Below are 14,339 nucleotides of genomic sequence, written 5' to 3' on the forward strand. Positions count from 1 at the left end.
GAAGGAGGCCAGCAGAGCTCTAGCTGGTGAGAGGTGCCGAAACTCAGCCCTGGGCCGCGCCAGGGCCCCTGCCACACCCAGGCCCGGCCCGGCCCTGCAACCTCGGCCTGAGGAGACATTGGGCAAATGGGAGGACATTGAGGGGAGGCGGGCTGGAGGCGAACGTTGGGGCTGGGGTCGGGCCCGCGTGACGGGGAAAGTGCTGGGCTAGTGCAGGGGGTGTCTGGGTGGACTGGGGGGGGTTTGGGGGGAAGGGGGGAAAAGGGGAAGAGGAGCAGGTGTGGCTGGTGGAGGAAAACGGCAGGACGGCCCCTGGGGTGGGAGAGGGAGAGCAGGCAGAGGGCCCTCTTGGTGGGAGAACGCTTCCGCAAGTTCTCACCCGGGGTCTGGTGGTCCTCGACCCGGGTGGGGGGTGGGGCAGGGGCCGCTCGGGCCTTCCCTCCTGTTCCCGGTGCCGGGCACACAGCAGGCACTTAATAAACGCCGACTCGGCCGGAGCCGCGCAAGGGAGCACGTTGCTGCCCTGCCTCTCCCTTAACTCGCCCGCCCAGTCTATTTTTAACCGCTAATATTAAAATCTTGAAATTTCTCATTTCCTTCCGGTGTGTTGCCCTCTTTTAGCGAAGGCAGCATGGCGGACCAGGAGAGGATCCAGGCGCGTCTGCGGAAGGAGATCCTCTCCCTGCTCATCGCCAGCAAGGAAGGCCTGACCCCACAGCAGCTGGAGAGGGAGTACCTGTCCATGGCGGGCAGCCACCTGCCGCTCCGTGTCCTGGGCTGCCGGTGCACCATGGAGCTGGTCTTGGCCATGCCCGATGTGGTGAGCGTCTACCCCTGCGGAGATGGCACCGTCATTCTCAAAGGTAGGCAGGCCGCAGAGCCCCAGGGGCGGCCCCCATCTTGAAGTCGACCCTTGTAGCCGGCACAGGTGTTAGGGCTGGAGGAAACCGGGAGAAGGGGTCCTCACATCTGGGGGCCTGTGAGCCAGTCCGGAGGAACTCTTATTCTGTGCCTGAGGAAGCTGAGGCCCCGTAAGGTCACTGATGCAACTTTAAAGGTTGCAAAGTACTTGTAGGAATCCCGTGAGGTCCATAGTAGGAATGTTAGGGCTTTGATAGTCACGCATGTGTGCATCTGCGAGCTCACCTGTGTGATGATTCCTTCCTGTGACCCGAGGAACAACCGAGCTGCTCGCGTGCTTATCCTGCGTCCTTCCAAAAATTCAGTGAAAGGTTCACCCAACATTCTGGGGGCTTTTCTTTTTTATTCTTGATACTGTGAGGATACGGTGAGTACATGGGCTGTCCATTGGTTGTCCTTTATACAAGCAACCAGTCTTTTACAAACCCAGGGGGTTTTTGTTGACATTCTACTTCTTCTCCTTTGTAATTATGTATTTGTAATGTGACACAACCTACCTGCATCCACCATGTGCCTGTCCACTGCCCTCAATTTCAATTCTTCGGACACTCCAGTATCCTGTAATTTGTAGCAATAACACTTCACCAGAAGAATATAGATATTAAAAAGATGGGCCTTTGTTTCAGAGAGAGCTTGGTGTCTTGAAATATACTACATCATTACCCAAAAGCAGTGCAGTTCTTTTCCCTTTTTCTGTTGAATTCTGGATGCCACTCATTGTACATTTGCAGTATTTGTCAAGATAAAATATACTATAGACATGATCTATATAGGTTGCCCATCCACCTGATATTATGATGTCATAGACATTCTTTAGTCACTTACATTTTCCTGTGTGGATGATTAAGTTAAACTCTTGAGTTGGGAGCCCATCTAGAAGACTAGCTTGTTTTAGTCAACAAACTGTTAGGTCTAGGGGGAGCCATAGATTTTCTATTTGTTGTAATTCAGTTCTTTTTTAGTCCCATCTGACTCTTCATGACCCCACGTTTGGGGTTTTCTTGGAAAAAATACTAGAGTGGTTTGCCATTTCCTTCTCCAGCTCATTTTACAGAGGAAGAAACAGAGGTAAATAGGGTTAAGTGATTTGCCCAGGTCACACAGCTAGAAAGTGTCTGAGGCCGGATTTGAACTCAGGTCTTCCTGACTGCAGGCCTGGTGCCACCTTGCTACCCATCTATACATCTCACTTAGTTGTGTGATGATAATGATGCGGTCAGCTGATAATATTGCTTTTGAAAACTTGCCTCCTTTTCTGATATATCCTGCCAAGGTTGACCTTGATGCGTGTGTAGACTGTCAGAATTTTATAGATGAAGTAGATATGTGGTTTGGTAGTTATCGATGTTCTCTGGTTTATTTTTTGGTGGTTCCAAGATTTTTTCCATGCTTTTGTTACCATGCCTTCCTTTAGATTCCTTGAAAATAGATAATTGCAATGTGTTTAAAATTGTCAGCTCTAGTACTGACCTCCTCTCTGTACAGGTGATTGGGGCCAGCTGCTTTTTCTGTCTTTGTGGCCCCTTCAACCCCATAACACCCTCCCATACTATCGCACCAGGACTGTTTTTGAAGTCCAAATGTCCTTTAGCTCCCCTGTCCTTGATGGTGAAAAGTGGATGAGAAAAATCTTTGTTGTCTTCTGTTTATTGACCTCTGTACATTTTCATCCTTAAATTCTCTCAAAACAGGCCCTCTCACTGGTTCTTCCTCCACTGCTTTTTTTGTGAGGCAACACCGTGCTCATGATTTTCCACTATCCTTTTCCATGTGATTTCAGGTTTATATTCTTAATTGGTGCTGGCTCTTGATTATCATATCTTTTCTGCTTGACAAGTTAAGTATTTTCTGATTAAGATGGTTTTTAGATTCTTGTTCACTACAGCAATTTATTTACATCTGTTGAACTTTGATATGAAATGATTATGATTATGATTTTTGTATTGATGTTCTTTCGTCCATGAATTCCCCAGGTAACTACAACAAGAACCTGTGTAAATAGGTCAAGCTGAAATTATTATAATTATACTTCCTAGCTTTTTCTCATGTTTATTCTTTCTAGTTTTGTATTTTAATCATTGCTTTAACAAGCCCTTGGTGTGATTGTACACAGACACTTGATTCGAGAATAACTCTTATATCAGTAACAAATCATTTCCTATCAGTAATATAATTTTTCTTATGTTACTTGGTGCTTACCCCATCCAACATCTTATGATTCTTTTCTCAAAGAAAGTATTCTTGGTATATAGAGGTGAGGCTTGTGTGTGTACAGCCCTTGGCTTCTCTCCTTACCCCTGAGCCATATTTTCCAGTGTATTTTTTTCTGTCCACGTATTCCTACTTTTTTTGTTTAGAAATGCAAGTTTGTTCTCTATTCGTACTGCCAGTAGTACTGTACTTGGATTGTGCTTTACATATTTTTTTTAAATATTTTTAGTTTACAACATTCAGTTTCACAAGCTTTTGAGTTCCAAATTATCTCCCCCCCTTCCCTTCCCTCCTCCCCAGGATGGCATGCAATCTGATATAGATTCTACATAGACATTCACATTAAACATGTTTTCACATTAGTCATGTTGCAAAGAAGAATTATAACCAATGGAATGAACCACAAGAAAGAAGAAACAAAACAAAACAAAAAAGAAGGAGAGGAGATAGTATGCTTCAATCTGTATTCAGACTCTGTAATTCTTTTTTTTTTTGGATGTGGAGAGCATTTTCCATCATGAGCCTTTTGGAGTTGTTTTAGAACCTTGCATTGCTGAGAAGGGCCAAGTGTGTCAAAGTTAGTCATCGCACAATGTGGCTGTAGCTGAGTACAATGTTCTCATGGTTCTGCTCCCCTCACTCAGCATCAGTTCATATGTGTCTTTCCAGGTTTTTCTGAAGTCTACCTGCTCATCATTTCTTATAGCACAATAGTATTCCATTGCATTCATATACCATGACTTGTTCAGCCATTCCCCAATTGATGGGCATCCCCTCCATTTCCAATTCTTGGCCACTACAACAAGAGCTGCTATAAATAGTTTTGTACATATGGGCTCTCTTCCCATTTGTGTGATCCCTTTGGGATACAGCCCTAGAAGTGGTATTGCATGGTCAAACGGCATGCACATTTTTATAGCCCTTTGGGCATCACCTGTTCCTCCTTTTGCATTGAGATCACTGTGTATCCAATTGTACCTTGCATTTTTAAGTTCTCATTGAGTGCTTTGTAAAGGGTGTATCCCTTTGTCTTCTATGGATGTTGATGCACATGCTACAGCTATTTTTGCATATAATCTTCCAGAAAAATAGTTAATATGAGCGCCCTGATGGAATATGACTAGATATCCCATAAAGTGTCTCAGATGCCTTTGGAAGAATGATAAAATCACCTCTGACAGCTTATTTATTTCACCTCTCTTCTGATTTCGTTTATATCAAGAAAGCCAAAACTGATGAAATTCAGTTCTTCTAATATGTCATTGGAGAAAGTTCTTACCTTAAGTTAATTCTTATGGAGGGTCTAAAAACTATACTTCTTAACACCCTCTGCCCTCATTGCTTCCACTTTATCATTTTCATTGAAGAAGCAGAAGTTGGGAAAGGCATGCATAACTAAGAGATATTTTTATTTTGCGTTTTTCTTCACTTGGTTGTCACGTCCAAAAAATTTATCACCGAGTATGTGACTTAGTGATGATGAGCATTTCTCCATTTATCTAATTTGGTCCTCAAAAAGCAGGTGCCCTCTGTTACTGAGACTCTATTAGAAGCCAGACTTTTCCCTCTTTTGGCAGGGACTTGCCAAACCATGGGGCACTTCATACAGGCATCAGAGTAAGAAGAATGAGGTTTGGAGATATTAAATGGCTTGCCCAGGGTCACACATCTAGTAAATGTTCACCAGCAGGGTTCAAATTCAATTCTCTTCTGCTTCATAGGATCCCAGATTTAGAATTGGAAGGTACCTTTGAGGTTATCAGATCCAACCCTCTGATTTCACAGATGAGGAAACTGGGACCCAGAGAAGTTAAGTGACTTGTCCAGCATCATGGAGCTACTAACTGTGTGAAGCGCGATTCAAGCTTAGGTCTTGCTGACTGCCAAGTCCATCACTTATACTGTATTGTCTCTAATAGTTAGATCTCTGGAGAAATAATATTGATAAATTTAATCATTTTATGTGGGTTTTAAATCTTCTAGGAGTTAATAAGCAATATTTTTGCTTGTCTTTTCTATCCTCTGGAAAGCTTAACTTTGAAATAAACAAAAAGCAGGAAGTATAGGAAGAAGGGAAAAGACTAGATGTAATCCCTAAAGATTTTTCTGGCTCTTCTTTTTTTCTTTTTTTTTTTTTAATCATTTGCACCATCCCAAGTTCAAATTAAAACACCAGGCAATATAAAAAACTGCATGTGTGTATATATGTATATATGATATATAATATGTGTATACCATGCATATGTGTATGTATAACATAGTATATAATATGAACATTATATAATACATACACATATACATATACACAAATAGTTTAAGTAGTGTCAAATAAAATTAAAGATATGTTTATAGGGAGCTCAAGGAGGAACTGCAGTCATAATGTTCTCTTTTCTTCCCTTTTCTTAGCCATTCCAGATGAAACAACCAAAGGAATAGCAAGTTTGGTTGCAAAACAAAGGAGTAGTAAGAAGCTTCGAAATTCTGCCCAGAAAGGAAGGGCAAGTGTTGGTTCTAGTTCTGGTTCTTGTCAAAGACTACCTTTCTGGGGGAGGATACTTCCCATTCTTCCAGCTGTGGTAAAGAGTGAGCTAAGAGACCTCTTGGCTTTTTCTCCAATCCTCCTTTCTGATTTCGAAAAGGCCTTTGCAAAGCGATTTGGACGATCATTCCAATATATGCAATACGGATTTCTTTCTATGTTTGAAGTGCTGAGTGCAGCTTCAGATATCATTGCTGTTGAGCAGACCCGGGCAGGTTCTTTGTTGACCTTAAAGCAAAATCTACCAAGTGAACAGAAGAGGGGGTTACCAGCAGGTGAGAGTGTGAGCATGGGTAGCAAATTCAGATATTTTTTCCCTCCTCTTCCTCTTAAAAATTAAATGAGGGTAGTTGAAGGTGTTAACTCTACACAGATTTATTATGACTTAGCAGATATAACACACATTGAGTGATGAAATTTATCATCTAAAATGCAATTTTATCTACTGGCACCAGTGTTGTGGCCATCTGGTTTTTATAGTGTCACTGCTTAAAAGTACCTGAAGAACTCCAGTATTGTTTGCAGTATAATAATACTTAACATTTTTTTCTTATACTTAATGATTCTTAATGGTTTACAAAGTGATTTTTATTTAGATTTTTACTTGCTCTTCACAAGATCCTTGAAAGGTAGGCTATGTAGATTTGTAAGAGCTAGCAGGAGAACACACTTGATGAAAGTGTAATACTTTTCCCTTTGGGAAGATTCTTGTCTTCCACCAGGGGCACAGCTTTGGGGTATGAATGGAGCCATGGGAAAAAATGCCCAGTTAACTTAACTCTTGGTAGTCAGGTGAGAGAGATCTAAGCCACTTTGTCTTCATATGTACAGCGTAGGTATTCTTCCTGTCTTTTATAAATGAGGAAGCTGATGTTCAAAGAAGTAAATTATTTGCCCAAAGTCACTTACCAGTAGTCAAGTTGGATCTCGGGTGTTCGGACTGCTGAATCCAGTGTTCAGTCCAATGTGTTTTTTCCACTTTAAACTGCAATCTCATTAGATGATGGTTGCCTGTCACTATTATAGTTGAAGTAAGTCTCACTAACAAGTGGGAATCTAGTTGAGTAACTTCTTCCCTATTTTGAGTAATTGATAGCCTTTCTCTTTATCATATTTTGTTGATAAGATTATAAGGAGATAGTGGTGATAGATTAATAGTCAATTTCTTGAAAGTATGTTAAGTCAATAAGCTTGGCTTTTGAGAAGATTTTTTTCACTTCTCTTTTATACATGTAAGGTAAAACAGCACAAGTTGGAACAAAACAAGGCAAGTCCTGCATGCCAACACCTATAGTAAAGACACATTTGCCAGAACCTGCCTCAGCTACTGAGCTACTGAAACAGCCACATCCAGTGAAAACCACAGAATTGAATGGTGTGGAGGCCTCTTCTTTGTACCAGTCTGAGAAATTATACCAGGTGGGAAACTTTGGAGGTGATAATGCTTTTAAAAAAATTCAGTTTGTCTCCCAAATAGAATATATGCTAACTATACAATAAAAAACAGCTTTAGATTTTTAAAACCCAAATTGTTTAGTTATTTCAGGGATAAGTAGTCTAATTTTTCACATGGAAGTGACTTGGCATCCTTAAACCTTTACTAATTTTGATCTAACAATGAATACATATTTGAAACTAAGTGCCATTAAAGTCATTTTAATATGAAACTCAAAGAAACAAAGGTTCTTTCAGGGTGTAATGTATAGTGATAGATTTTTAAAGACCTTTTACTTAGTGCCAAAAATACCTTGAAAAATGGAAACAAATGGAAATCCATTCTGCTGTCAGAACTGTTCATTGCAACATTGGGATGCTAGAGAGACTATGGTTAGGAGAATTCCTCCTAGCTTGAAAAACGTGTTGGTAAGCTAACTGACAACGTTCACTAAGAATTAGTATAAGAAGGAAAAGTTCTAGGTAAAGATAATGAATAAGTGAAGACTCTTCCACTTGACTAACATTAGTACCATCTTAGAAGATAACATTGATTATGATGGGAAATTCTAAGGTAAAACAATATTTTTGATCATGCACCTTGAATGAATAAATACTACTTGAGTGTATCTTAACTTGCTTGTTGATTTATGTTGAAAAGTACATTTGCTTAAGTAAAAGAAATGTCATTTTGTATCTTTTTTATATTTTACCTTTTACCATCTTCTTGACACCATAGTTTTATTTTTTATTTTTTGAAGCTGGAAAATACTTTTAAATCAGTGATTGCAGAAATTGGACCAAGAGGGACCATTGATTCAGAACTAAAGAAGAAAATAAAATTTGTAAGTGTTCTATACTTCTGGGAAATATGTAAGAGCAATGGGATTTGGGGGAGGGGGAACAGACTGGTGTGGTGAAAGAGCCCTGGATTTATAATCTGAGAAGCTGGGAATAATACAGTACTGTTAATGATTGCCTTTGTGACATTGGACACATTATTCTTGTTCCTTTCTCAAGGAATTCAGAATGTGATTTACAGTCATCCTCTATGTCCCTTGTTCTCAAGAACTTCAGCTGACCAATCAATGCTCTGTTAGAAACTGTAGCTTTCTAATTGATCAGTCTTTTCAACACCCATGACCTTCCCACCGTCTCTGCCACATGTAGATATGGTCACATCCGTGATTTCATCTCATAACTGTTCTTCTGCTTGATCTAGGACTCTGAATTTACTTTTTCTGTCCACATGTCTCCCTGTGCCTTACGTTTCCTATACCTATTCTGGGACCTCTCCAAGACCTCAAGTTGCTCAGTTTCCTCCCGTCATCACCTCAATGCTGGTCTTACTTTCCTTCCTTGAAAATCTTGACCCTATAGCTAACGAGTTCAACTACTCTCACCCACTTCTGCTCTCAAATTCCTTTCCCCCTTGTCCTGTCACTGCTCATTCTTGAATGTTGGGTTACCTCTACTATTCAACTTCTCTTCTTCTCTGCACGTGCTGTAGAATATGACTGGTTATGACACAACCAAGCAAATTGACTTCACTACAAATTTATATTACTCAACCTTTACTGGGTCTTCAGAGTTATTCCACAGTCCTTTTTTATTCCGTAATGGAAGATCATCTCTGCAGTCTACCACTTCTTTCATTATTTGCAAGATTGGACATGATACTTTAGTGTTCTTTATATTTTTGTTATTATGTATGTTGTGGTTCTGCTGTATTCTGCATCAGTTTATAAAAGTCTTTTCATTTTTTAAATTCCTTATATTTGTAATTTCTTATTGCACAATAAAATTCTGGCTTGTCATTTTACTGAAGGCCAGAGTGTTGTAGCCAGTCATGCAGAGGTCATAAGTTGCAGAGCTATGATTCAACTCTGATTCCAACTTCCAGCAGTCTTCACTGCAGTTTTACTCGTCTTGTTCAAAGCAGTTATAACTGTCCTGGTTATCTCTCCAGCCTTGTCCCAAAAATTCTTTTGCTGTAGAGGGTTTTTCTGTATTAGTTCTATGAGGTTCTTTGCATTTTCAGTGTTAATCCTTTGCTTTCCAAAAGAATGCTTAGATTTGTTGGGAGATATCCTGGGATCTAAGCTTTGGTTTTTTAATTTTAAATGTATTGAATTTCAAGTTTTCTTCAACCATTTATAATTTTTATAGGAAAATCTAATGTGAGTTTGACTAACTTTTGTTTTGTATGTAATCTTTTTCCTGTATAAGAGTATTTTCTCTTGGTGTTTTGATTTCGAAGTATAGCAGTGATCTTCTGGGAGAGTTGTGTTTTATTGTTTTTCCTTTGTAGAGGACTTCCTTCAGTTTGCCATGTGCAGCCATTTTTTTATTCTCAAAATTTTCTTGAATTATTTCCTGAACTATATGTAATGGGGGAGAGTTATCAGTCTTCTGGATCTGTTGCTTTATATACAGTGCTTCCAAATCTTTTCCGTGGTGGGTTTTTTCTGAGCTAGTTTTTCTGGTCCCAAAGCATTTGCCATTATTTCTACTATATTTGTTCTACTTTCAGTTTTGTTCTTGTTTTAAAATTATTCATGTTATTTTGATGGCTTTTGCCATTTTCTCCTCAGATTTCTTACTTTCATTTAATTCTTCTCATTATTTCTTAGCTGTGTTCATGTTTTCTATGTTCTCTTGTCATTTTTAAAATTTCTAGTTATTTAATTTCATATATATGTTTGTTACCCAGATGAAACTATGTGGTGTCATAGCTAGAGCATGGGAATGGACATCAAGACATTTGAATTTCTGAACCTCATTCACACAACTAGCATTTATTAAGTACCTCTTACATATCAGGCCCTATGCTAGGGCTGGGCAGTACAAATCCAAAGAATAAAACAATCTCTACTCTTAAGGAACCGATATTCTAACTTTTTGCAATTTTAATTCTCAGTTTCCACATCTTAGTAAAATGAGGAAAATATTAGTCACCTGCCTCATGTGGGGTTGTTGTAAGGGTGAAAATAAGTGCTTTGCAAAGCTTAAAAGTTCAATATAAATGTGAACTCTTATTAACCATTTGAGCCTTTCAGGATTTCTTACTTTGTTTATATTAAGAATTTTTTTAGTATACATTTTCATCACTTTCAGTGCCTTTTGCCTTCTATTCTATTATATATATTTGTATGTGTGAGAGATTGTGTGTGTATAATAGATGTATTTTACTTAGAGTGTTCTTTGGCTTGCTCATGTTAAATGAGTTTCAATTTTCATGTAAGAATGGAAAATTTTCCCTTTTTTTGGTATTTCTGTTGCCAATTTTAAAGGAAATAATAAGGCTGTCACTTTGCAGAAGATAAAGTGCCCTCCCAATGAATTTACTTACCTACTGCCTGCAAAGAGAGCAGGTAGGTAGTACATTGGATAGAGTGTCAGGCCTGAGGTGAGGAAGACTGATTTTCCTGAGTTCCAATCTAGCCTCAGACACTTAGTAGCTGTGTGACCCTGGGCAAGTCACTAAACCCTCTCTGCCTCAGTTTCATCATCTGTAAAATGAGCCGGAGAAGGAAATGTCAAACCACTCCAGTGTCTTTGCCAAGAAAACCCCAAATGGGATCACAAAGAGTTGGACGTGATTGAAATGACTGAACACCAACTGCCTTCAATCAAACCTAAGCCTCCTTTGTCCTTAAAAAACAAAACAAAAACCTTCACTAGACACTGCCATCCCCTCAAGCTATCATCTTATATCTTTCCTTCCCTTCTCAGTGAAACTTTAAGGAAAGGCTGTCTGTATTTACTGGATATGTTTCTTCATTATCTTAAGAACTTCTGCAGTCTGGCTTCTGACCTCACCACTCAATTGAAACTGCTCTCTCCAGAGTTATCAGTGATCTACTGATTGCCAGATCCTTATGACGTGTTCTCAAGCCCCTTCTTCTTTGGTCCCTCTTCATTATTTGATCTGACCACCTTCTCCTGGATCCCCTTCCTCCTGTAGGTTTTTGTGACATTAATCTCTCTTGGTTCTCCTGTCTGTCTTACCACTTCATTTCATTTTCCTTTGCTGGATCATCCTTTCATGTGCATTCCAACCTGTGTCCTGGGCCCCCTTTTCTGTTCTCTGTAGCCTCTCTCACTTGGTGCACTGGCCTACTTACTTTACTTGTGTATGCCATTCCATTTCCTGTTTCTAGGCCTTTGTACTGGCTGTGCCCCATGCATGTAATGTACTTCTTTGCTTCTGCCTCCTAGAATCCCTGCTTTGTATAAAATGCAGCTTGAGCAGCACCTTTTATATGAAGGTTTTCCTGATAACCAGTGACCTCCTCAGTTAATATTACCCTGCATCTATTTTGTTTGAATATATAGATGTGTTTTTTTTCTGCCAATAAAATACAAATTCCTCTAGCAACTCTGCAGGCAAAGACTGTTTCAACCGTTCTCTTTATAAAACCTGGTGCTAGCACAGTATCTGGTGCATATGAGGCACTTGTTGAGTGAGTATTCTTTAGGAATGTCCAGTATTTTCACATATAGTGGAAAAATGCTATTCGACTGGAAAAAAATATGTAAAATTTCTGGTGGGCACCGCACAAATTGCTTGGAGGCAGAGAAGTTCTGGAAGATAGATGAAATCCACTTATTTTCCATTTTTGCTGTTCTTTTGCTTCCTTGACATTGTTTCTATCACCAAATTGCGTCACTTCGGGTCCAAGATATCCAACATGTCCAGCATTTTACGGAACTAGTTGTAGATAATTTTAAAGAAATTTTCACAAATATTTATACTGCCTGTCCTTTTGCCTTATAATATTCTGTATATACATGCCAAAAGTTAAGATTTAACAAAAGCTGAAAATATTCAAGTTTCTGAAGCCCCTGGGTGGGGGGTGGGTGCTAATCCTGTATAGGAATTGTTAGGTATTTTTAATTCTTGTCAGCCAAAGTCATCTAGTCTGAAATTTTCTTTTCTCTAGGTTGCATCCCAATTTCCACAAGGATTGCTTATTTCTAAACTGCTTGGAGAGTTTGAGGTAAGAATTTTGTTTTGTCTTTTACCAGTTAGAGCCTTGTAAAGTTTCTCTTCCTAGGGAGAGTTAGAAATTATTCTGCTTCTTCATTGGTCATCCAGTGTGCCTTAATTTTTTCTTTTGGTGGTTTAATTATTACATCATTAATGCAGCGTAATATAGTGGAAAGGACTAAGAACCTTGACTCAGATGACCTGAGTTCAAGTTTCATCTATATGCCTTACTGGCAATGTGACTTTAGAGAAGTCGCCTAATGCCCCCAAACCTCAGTTTCCCTCTTCATAAAATGGGGATAATATTTGTAATATCTACCTTCTAGGATTGTTGTGAAGGTTAATGAGTTAATTCACTTAAAACACTCGGTGACAATTTACATGTGTATGAACATTTTCACATAATTCATTTCATGTGACCCGTTTCCTAATACATTCTGATTTGTTTCTCCATTTGAGAATGCTAATATGTAAATGTATTAATGGAAGATAATTTTAAAAAATGCTACTAATTGTTAAGATCACACGAGAGAGTATATATTTTCAAAGTAGAGTGAAAAAGAGACCCAACTTGAACAGTTTAAATATCAGTTTTGGGGTTGTCGAGTTTAAACATAAACTCTTTGAGCTATGCCATGGTTGTGACAAAGGATAAATCGTAGTTCTCTGCTTTATAATCGATACAGTGGAAAATACTGTCCAGCACTGTCCGGTAAAATATGTATATATTTATGCATATATACACATGGTTTTATGATAACCTTGTTGAACTTTTTTTCTGTTTGCTTTTTTCCCCTCTTTTGTTGGCATTTTTTTTAAACCTCAAACTTCTTTTATATAATGCTAGTTAATAATAACACTACAATACTTTGACCCACTCATTGTGACAAAAAGATTTTCAGGTAGGTTTTAATGCACTAAACCATTAACCAAAACACCTTATGTTAGTGAGCAATTTATAGTTTAGTCCAGTGACTCTCTGGTGATAGCCGAGAAATGCCTAGAGTCGTATTTCCTTATGTTTATCTTCTTTAATCAAAAACTCTGACATTCTATATTTGATTGCAACCTAATATTTCATATCTCCCCATGTCTCACCTGTCCTAATCTCACTCTTTGTCCTTATCCAGATCTCTAGTCCCTCCACCCCTCAGGAGTTTTAGGCCATTCCTTCTGTTCTGACTTCTCTCTTTCTGTCCAGGCTTTCCCCAGTAGTTAACCAATTCAACATTACACAGTCCTCTACTCTCAAATCCCTTGTTCTCTGTCCCAGCTCATCCCTTGCCAAGCTCCAGCCTTGGATTACTCCCATTATCTACCTCTCTTGATAATGGATCTGGAAGAAATCAAACAACCCTGCTGATGGGACACTAGAAATTCAAGTTATTCAATTTCCGTGTCCCTGCTCTTTTTACTAAATTGACAGTAAGGTGGCCCTTCTCCTTGCCAAGGCCAACCTCTCTTTATGTATGCTTTTGATCCTATCCCCTCCCATCTTTTCCAGTAGATTGCAACTTCATTCTTTCTGATTCTACCTCTTTTGATCTTTAGCCTGTCCCTGTCTACTGGCTCCTTCCTGAGTTCAAACATACCAGGTGTGTCCCGTCAGTCATTTAACAAGCACCTTTTATATCAGGCATGATGTTAAGCACCGGAGATAGAAAGAAAGGCCAAAGACAGTCCTTGCAAACAACTGTGTATAAACAGGATACATACAGGATAAATTGAGAACATCCACAGAGGGAAGATATGTGAAAGATGTTACAAAGGCAAAATCAGTAGGACTTGGAAGCGAAATGGGATGCGGAGGGGAAAGAATAAGGAGTCAAGGGTGACCCTCATGTTGTGAGCCTGAGTACTGTCATAACTAAAGAGAAGAACAGGAGAGGATTTGGGGGGAAAGATAATGAATTTTGTTTGGGGTCTGTTGAGTTTGAGGTCTCAGTAGGCAGTTGGAGATGCAAGACAAGGTCAGGAAGAGGTGAGGGCTGGATTGGTAGATTTGAGAATCCTCATGATTGAGATAATAATTGGATCTATGAGAGCTCATGGGCTTGCCAAGTGAAATAGTTCAAAGAGGGAAGAGAAAAAGGGTCCAGAACAGAGCCCTGGGGACACTGTGATTCACTGTTAGAGAGTATGCCCTGGACAAAGATCTAGAAAAAGTGACTGAGAAGGAATCAGATAGGAGAATCTAGAGAGAAGACAGTATCAAAACAGTATCAAAGGCTACAGAGAGGT

General features: G+C 39.3%; 1 pseudogene; it reads left to right on the forward strand.

The window, feature by feature from the left end:
* The first annotated feature begins 631 nt into the window (after positions 1 to 631).
* LOC118833268 overlaps positions 632 to 14,339 on the forward strand; it is a 52,500-nt pseudogene continuing 38,792 nt past the window's right edge.

Source organism: Trichosurus vulpecula (assembly GCF_011100635.1).
Source record: "Trichosurus vulpecula isolate mTriVul1 chromosome X unlocalized genomic scaffold, mTriVul1.pri SUPER_X_unloc_8, whole genome shotgun sequence".
Taxonomy (NCBI): domain Eukaryota; kingdom Metazoa; phylum Chordata; class Mammalia; order Diprotodontia; family Phalangeridae; genus Trichosurus; species Trichosurus vulpecula.